This window comes from Octodon degus, unplaced genomic scaffold (genome assembly GCF_000260255.1).
Source record: "Octodon degus isolate 3935 unplaced genomic scaffold, OctDeg1.0 scaffold00039, whole genome shotgun sequence".
NCBI classification, from domain to species: domain Eukaryota; kingdom Metazoa; phylum Chordata; class Mammalia; order Rodentia; family Octodontidae; genus Octodon; species Octodon degus.
In genome coordinates, this window is record NW_004524615.1 from 14,116,615 (window position 1) to 14,123,478 (window position 6,864).

The 6,864-nt window shown below is 43.2% G+C and overlaps 1 long non-coding RNA gene across 1 annotated transcript in view; it reads right to left on the bottom strand.

The window, feature by feature from the left end:
* Positions 1 to 1,362: 1,362 nt before the first annotated feature.
* Positions 1,363 to 6,864, bottom strand: part of LOC111816754 — a 9,085-nt gene continuing 3,583 nt past the window's right edge. The window contains exon 3 of the long non-coding RNA XR_002821087.1: positions 1,363 to 1,456. This is a non-coding gene — a long non-coding RNA (uncharacterized LOC111816754). The remainder of the gene's footprint in view (positions 1,457 to 6,864) is intronic.

Below are 6,864 nucleotides of genomic sequence, written 5' to 3' on the forward strand. Positions count from 1 at the left end.
TGGTAGAAGATTAACAGCCTTCCTGGGCGGGGAAGTGCATGCAAGCCTGTAATCCCAGCACTGGGGAGGCTGAGGCAAGAAGATTGCCTTGAATAAGAGGCCAGCCGGGCTATATGGTGAGCTCGGGGCCAGCCTGAACTGCAGAGCAAGACTGTGTCTCCAAAATAAATAAATGCAAAAGCAAGAAAATCCAGAGCTTTGACCTTGAATCTAGCAGGTCTGGATCTTTAGCCTGTTACTAGTTGTGTGGTCCTGAGTGACTGCTTGATGTCACTAAGCCTCAAATGTTACCTCTCATCACTAGTCCAAATTGAAATCCTTAAAATCTGTCACTATAATTCTGATTGTGTGTCTACCTGGTAGATTATTGCAGTTGTATACTCCCATACATAAGCAGTTATGTTATAGGAATGTATAATAATGATTTTTTTCTATAAAAAAATCTGTGGCTAAGAAAAAAAAATGTTTGTTCTGGTGCCCCCCCCCCTTGGTACCAGGTATTGAACTCAGGACCTTACACTTGCCAGGCAGGTGCTTATGCCACTGAAATAGCTCCTTGGAGATTTGTTTGTTTTGTTTTTGTTTTGTTCTTTCCATTTTTGTACCAGAAATTGAACTCAGGACCTTGTGCTTACCAGGCAGGTGCTGTGTCACTGAGCTATATTCCCAGCCCTTTCTATTTTTTGTTTTTAAGGTAGAGTCTCAAAATGTAGGTCAGCCTGACCTTCAACTCAGTGTATAGCCCAGGATGTGCTCAAACTCAACAGCAATCTTCCTGCTTCAGCCTCCCAAGTGCTGGCATTACAGGTGTATATGATCACACCAGGTTTAAGAAAAAAAAAATTCAAACTAGATTTGATCACCGCAGAACATTTTAAACCCAGTCCCAGAGTTAAATGCTCCAGTTACATTGGGGTAGCCTGTGGCCCTTGTGGCTGGGGAGATATAGCTCTTTCCACAAGGACCTGAAGTGTAAGATGCACGCTAAATTCTAAATAGTAAGAGGAAATTAATGATTATAACAATTTCATATCATTCATGTGTTAAAATATAATTATAGTAGCTAATTCAACTATTATTAAATGTTCATCATTTTACCTACTTCCTTTATTCACTGTTCTTTTCCTTTTTCTTATTTAAATATGGCTACTAGAAACCCTGTATCTGTTGGGCGGCACTTCCCTGAAGACTGAAGCAATGGGGGTGAGGCCACAGCACCCAGCAGGCTGTTTGTGTCACTGAAGGCTATAAAATAGACCCATCACTGGACCAGAGCAGCCAGTGAGCTCCACACAGGCGTCCTGCACACTGTGCACTTGGAGGACTGAGGGGACTTTGCCGTGTGGAATTAGTTACCTTATAGTGTTTCCCTTTTTGTGCGGCTTGTCCTCAGGGCGTTGGAGACATGGTACAGCCCCTCCAGAGCAGACCTCCTTGCTCAGGGATCCTTGCCCTGCTGATGGGACATGAACACAACTGTGAACCTTTGGAAGGTAACTGAGTGCAGGTCAAATCTGAGCTCATCGAATGAATCCTTCTGAGTTAAAAGTGAGATAATGTTTTGGTTTGGTTTTTGAGACACAGTCTTTGTTTTGGTTTTTGAGATACAGTCTTGCTGTGCAGCTCAGGCTGACCCTGAACTCACTATGTAGCCCAGGCTCACCTTTGATAATCCTCCCGCCTCAGCCTCTCAAGTGCTGGTATTACAGGAGTGCACCATTGTGTCTCATCCCTGGGATTTCATTTTTAAGTTAAGGCTTTTTCCTTAGAACAGAAATAGATTGTGTAAAGTAAAAGAATAGAAAAAGACATATCATATAACCAGCATCCAAAAGAGCTAAAATAACTATACTACTATCAGACAAAGTAGATTTTAAGGCAAAAGTGACATCAAAGACAAGCAAGGACATTTAATGATAAAATGGTCAACAAATCAGAAAAACAATTGTAGGCCAGGTGTAGTCAGGCACACCTGCAGTTCCAGTACTCTGGGCGGCAGAGGCAGGAGGACTGTAAGTTCAAGCTCAGCCTGAGCAACTTAGCTAGACCTTGTCTCAAAATAATTTAAAAAGAGCTGAGGATTTAGCCCATTGTCAAGGCTGTAGGTCCAATTCACAGTTGTGAAAAGGAAAAAAATGATTTCAAAGTACATGAAACAAAACCTGACAGACCTAAGGGAGAAACAGGCAATTCAACAAAAATAGCCGAACACTTCAGCCCTCATCCCTGGTTGGTAGGAAAGTAGGTAGATCCCACGGAAATCCTGAAGGCCCGTGGAAATCAACCAGGCCACACTGATGTGTGGGAGTTACGTCAGCCTGCAGCAGGGCAGCTCGAGTCTTCTCCAGTGCATGTGGAACATTTTCCAGGATCCACCAGCAGTTCAGCCATAAAACAAACCTCAGCGAATTTTCCAAGGCTGAAATTGTACAAAATATCTGCTCTAACCACAGCGGAAAGAAATCAGAAATCAGAACAAGCTGGCTGTTACAGCACAGGCCTACAATCTTAGCACTCTGGGAGGCTGACGCAGGAGGATCAGTGTGAAGGCTCGATGTTCAATCCCTAGTACTGCAAAAAGAAAACAAGTACAAAGGGCAATTTAGGCTGGGTGTGGTGGTATATATACCTGTAATCCTAGCACTCAGGAGGCTGAGGAAGGAGGATTGTTGTGAGTTTAGGGTCAGTCTGGGCTGCAAAGTCAGCTCAAGGCCAACCTGAGCTGCATAGCAAGACCCTGTCTCAAAAAGAAAAAAGAAAAAAAGGCAACTCAGGACATTCTCCAGTATGTGGTGATTAAACAGTACACTCCTAAACAGCATATATGGCAAGAAGAAATAAGAAAAATCAGAAAATGCCTTGATGAGAATTAGAGCAAAAACAAGATTCCAAAACATAGAACTAAGAACACCTATATTAGAAAATGTCAAAGATCACAGATTGGGCCAGACAGATAGCTCAGTGGACTGAAGCACCTGCTTAGGCAGGGGCAAGGACCAGAGTTCTATCCTCAGAGTGCCGTGCCAACCCCGACCCCAGGCCTTGGGCCTCGAGTAGATGGAAATTGCTACTGGGTGTGGTGGCACCCAGCCGTATTCCCAGCACTAGGGAGGCTGAAAACAGGAGGCTGACTATGAGTTCGATCTGTGTAGTGAGAACTTATAGACCCTGTACTAAATACATAAAAAAATCACAGATTAATAATCTAACTTTGTTTCTCAGAAGTTAGAAAAGTAAGAGCAAAATAGAGCCACAACAAACACAAATTAATAGAAGACTAGAAAGGATATAAATAACAGAAAAAAAGAGAAAGTAAACTATCCTACTTGTTTTTATAAGGAGATCAACAGAATTGATGAACCTTTGGCTGTGTTGATGAAACAAGAGGAGAAAAGATGAAATCAGGAGGAAAAATGGAATCACAACCAAGCTTCCCTAAATAAGAAAATTATAAGGCAGAACTATTAACAAGTATATGCTCGCAGATTAGATACTCCAATGAGCTGGATACAATCCTAGAAAGACACAAACTTTTAAACGTGATTTGGGAAGAACTAGAAATTCTGAATGAACCTCTAACAAGTAAACAAATGAATAAGAAAACTCCCACAGAGGAAAATTCAAATCAGGAGACTTTCCTGGGGAACTCTACCAAATTTTGGAAGAATTAATACCAGTTCTGTCAAATGCTGATGCAAAGTAGCAGAAAGAACACTCGCTAAGTCATTGTACAAGGCTGGTGTGACCCTCATTCAAAAAATGAGACAGAAACATCACAGGAAGTTGTGCATGGTGGTACACATCTATAATCCCAACACTCCAGAGGCTGAGACAGAAGGATTGCCGTGAACTTGCATGTGAGGCCCCAGCTGACCTCAACCTCATGGCGATTCATGTGCCCTCAGCCTCTCAAGTGCTGGGATTACAGGAGTGTGCCACCATGCCCAGTTTGCCTTACTCTTGACTGTAGGAAGAAAGCACTATTCCCTCAGGAATAGTGACATAGAAATTCTCAAAAAAATTCTAGCAAACTGGGTCTAGAAAAAGGTTATCTGCAGTGACCAAGTTGAATTTATCCCAGGAATGCAAGGCTGGTGTGACACATGAAAATCAACACACTACAGGGATATAACTCATCAGCATAGCACCTGCCTGGCAAATGCAAGGTCCTGAGTTCGAGTGCCAGTACCAAAATCAACACACTATATCACATTAATAGAATAAAACAAAAACACAATACGATCATTTCAACATGCATAAGAGAATCTAATATCTTTTCATGGTATGAGCACTCAACAAACTAGGATTAAAGAACAACTTCATAAAAACCAGCTAATATCACACTTGCTGGGGAAAATCCAGATGCTTTCTTTCCTGAGAGTGAGAAGCCAGAATGTCCCTCCTTAGATCAGATGCAGTGGTGCCTGTCTATGATCCCACCTACTTTGAAGGCTGAGGCAGGAGGACCACAAGTCTGAGGTCAGTCTGGGACCCTATTTCAGAGTTAAAAAAACAAACAAACTATAAAAGGGCAGGGGGTGGAGTTCAGTGTAGAGAGTGGGTCTGGTACGCGTGAGGCCCTAGGTTGTCTCTAGGAGTTTGGATTAAGCAATTGTTTTCTTGATTATTAACACTAAAATCACAATGACAAAATAGGAACATATTTAAAATAATTGGGCTCTGGGCTGGTGAGGTGGCTCAGTGGTCTAAAGCACCTACTTAGAACAAGCTTAGCAAAGCACAGGGACCACGGTTCAATCCCCCAGCACCACATGCCAGCCAGCCCCGCCCCCTGGTGGGCTGAGCTGGACACACACAAATAAAATAAAATAAAATAAAATAATTGGGCTCCACAAAATTAAAGATTTTCATGCCTCTCTCTCTCTCTCTCTTTTTTTTTTTCCAGACGGGGTCTCACTGTATAGTTCAGGTTGGCCTTGAATTCACAGTGCTTCTCTTGCCTCATAAAAACAGCAGCAGCAACAACCACCACAAACACATCCACATCCTCTGTGCTTCTTAAGAATGCCATACAGGCTGGATGTGATGACTGTTGCCTTTAATCCTAGCACTTGTAGGCTGAGGCAGGAGGATCCTTGTAAATTTGAGGCCAGCCTGGAGTATGTAGTGAGTTCAAGACCAACCTCAGTTACATAATGAGACTTGCCTCAACACCTTCGCCACGAAAAAAGAAAGAAACCACAAGGAACCATATAGAAAGTAAAGAAACAGTGCTCAGCTTGGGAGAAGGGTAGGCAAAGCATGCATTTGCTAAAGGCTTGCTTTCCAGATCACGTGAAGCTCTCTTACCTTCAACACAAAGAAATTAAAAAGTGGGCAAAATATTTGAGCAGACATTGCCATAAAGAAAATGTAGGCAATAAACACCCAAGAAATAAAGTAACATGGGCAGGGCTGGGAGATAGCTCAGTGGCATAAACGCTTCCCTGGCAAGCTAGAGGTGCTTCCCCCAACCCCCCCCAAAAAAAAAAAAAAAAAGAAAAAGAAAGGGGGAAAAAAGGCAAACAAAAATCAAAAAGTATAATAAGATACCTTGCACCCACAATCAATTAAATGGTTCATTCACTAATTTGCACTACTGGGGATGGAACCTGAGGTCTTCATGCTGAACTATGCCACCAGTCACGTTCTGATTTTTTTTATTTGCAGGACTTGTGTTCCTCCTGCCTCGGCCTCCCACATGGAGGGTTTAATAAGAAAGGCAATAACAAATAATGAGAATGGGGAAGGGATCAGACCCGTGTCCCGGAACCCTCCCAATTGCACATACTCCTTCCTACGATGCAGGCAGGAATATGAAACAGAAAGAGTGTGGTCAGTTTGGAAACAGGCCAACCATTCCCCTCAACAGGGATGCCCCGGGGCCAGGCCCACAGCGCCTCAGGGTGCTGGGAATGTGTGGCAGGCACAAGAACAGCGAGAGAGGTGGTCTTCACCCGTGGCAGCTTGGGTGGACCTTCAAACCATTACCCTAGACAGCATGAGCTTGACGCACGTACTGGACCTTGCTTGGTTGTGTGTATATGCAGAGCTCAGAAGGAGTGACTCTGGGCGGCAGAGTGGACAAGGGGTTGCCGCTGTGGGCCCATGGGAGGCACCAGGAGCAGACGCTCCGACAGTGCAGCTCCCTGTTGCAAGTGTGCAGACGTCCTTGCATCTGACGGTGGTGACAGGTGTGCACCTCTAAGAACACACTAACCAACTGCGTGCCTGAAAAGGTTGGGCTAGCCAGGAAGAGAGAAAGGCCTGGCCAGGGGCTCAGGTAAGGAGAGCCCGACACTTGGAGGTCAGGCCAAGCAGGCTTTTCGTTTATATATGAAGCCAATGTGAGCGGACTGTAATTCCCTTGGGAAGCTGAGGCAGGAGGATTAAACTATATAATGAGAACTTGTCTCCAAATTCCCTGTTGATTTATGATTGCAAACATTTGTTTAACACTTAGGAATTCATTAATGGATGTAGAGGTAGTTGGATAAACAAGTAGGCATGAATTATAAGAGAAAGCTAATTACAAAATATACACTCAAGGGTGTTGTTTTTATTTTTTCTATGTCACAAGAAGTGAAATTTCTGTGGTGTGAAGGAAGAATCTCAGTTTTCTTCAACCATTCAGCTCTCCTACCATTAATCTGCTTGTCTACCTCTGGACTAGAAACAATGCCCTAACAATGTGGAATTCAAATAATTTAAAGAAATTAGATCAAACGAATATTCGGATATCAAAACACCAACCTCCTATCTGTATGCATTATTTATGTAGTTTTGTTTAAGTTTAAGTCTCTGATTATTCCAAGAGCCAATAGCCCTGCCCTTTTAAAGAATTTAGAAGCTGGGCGTGGTGGG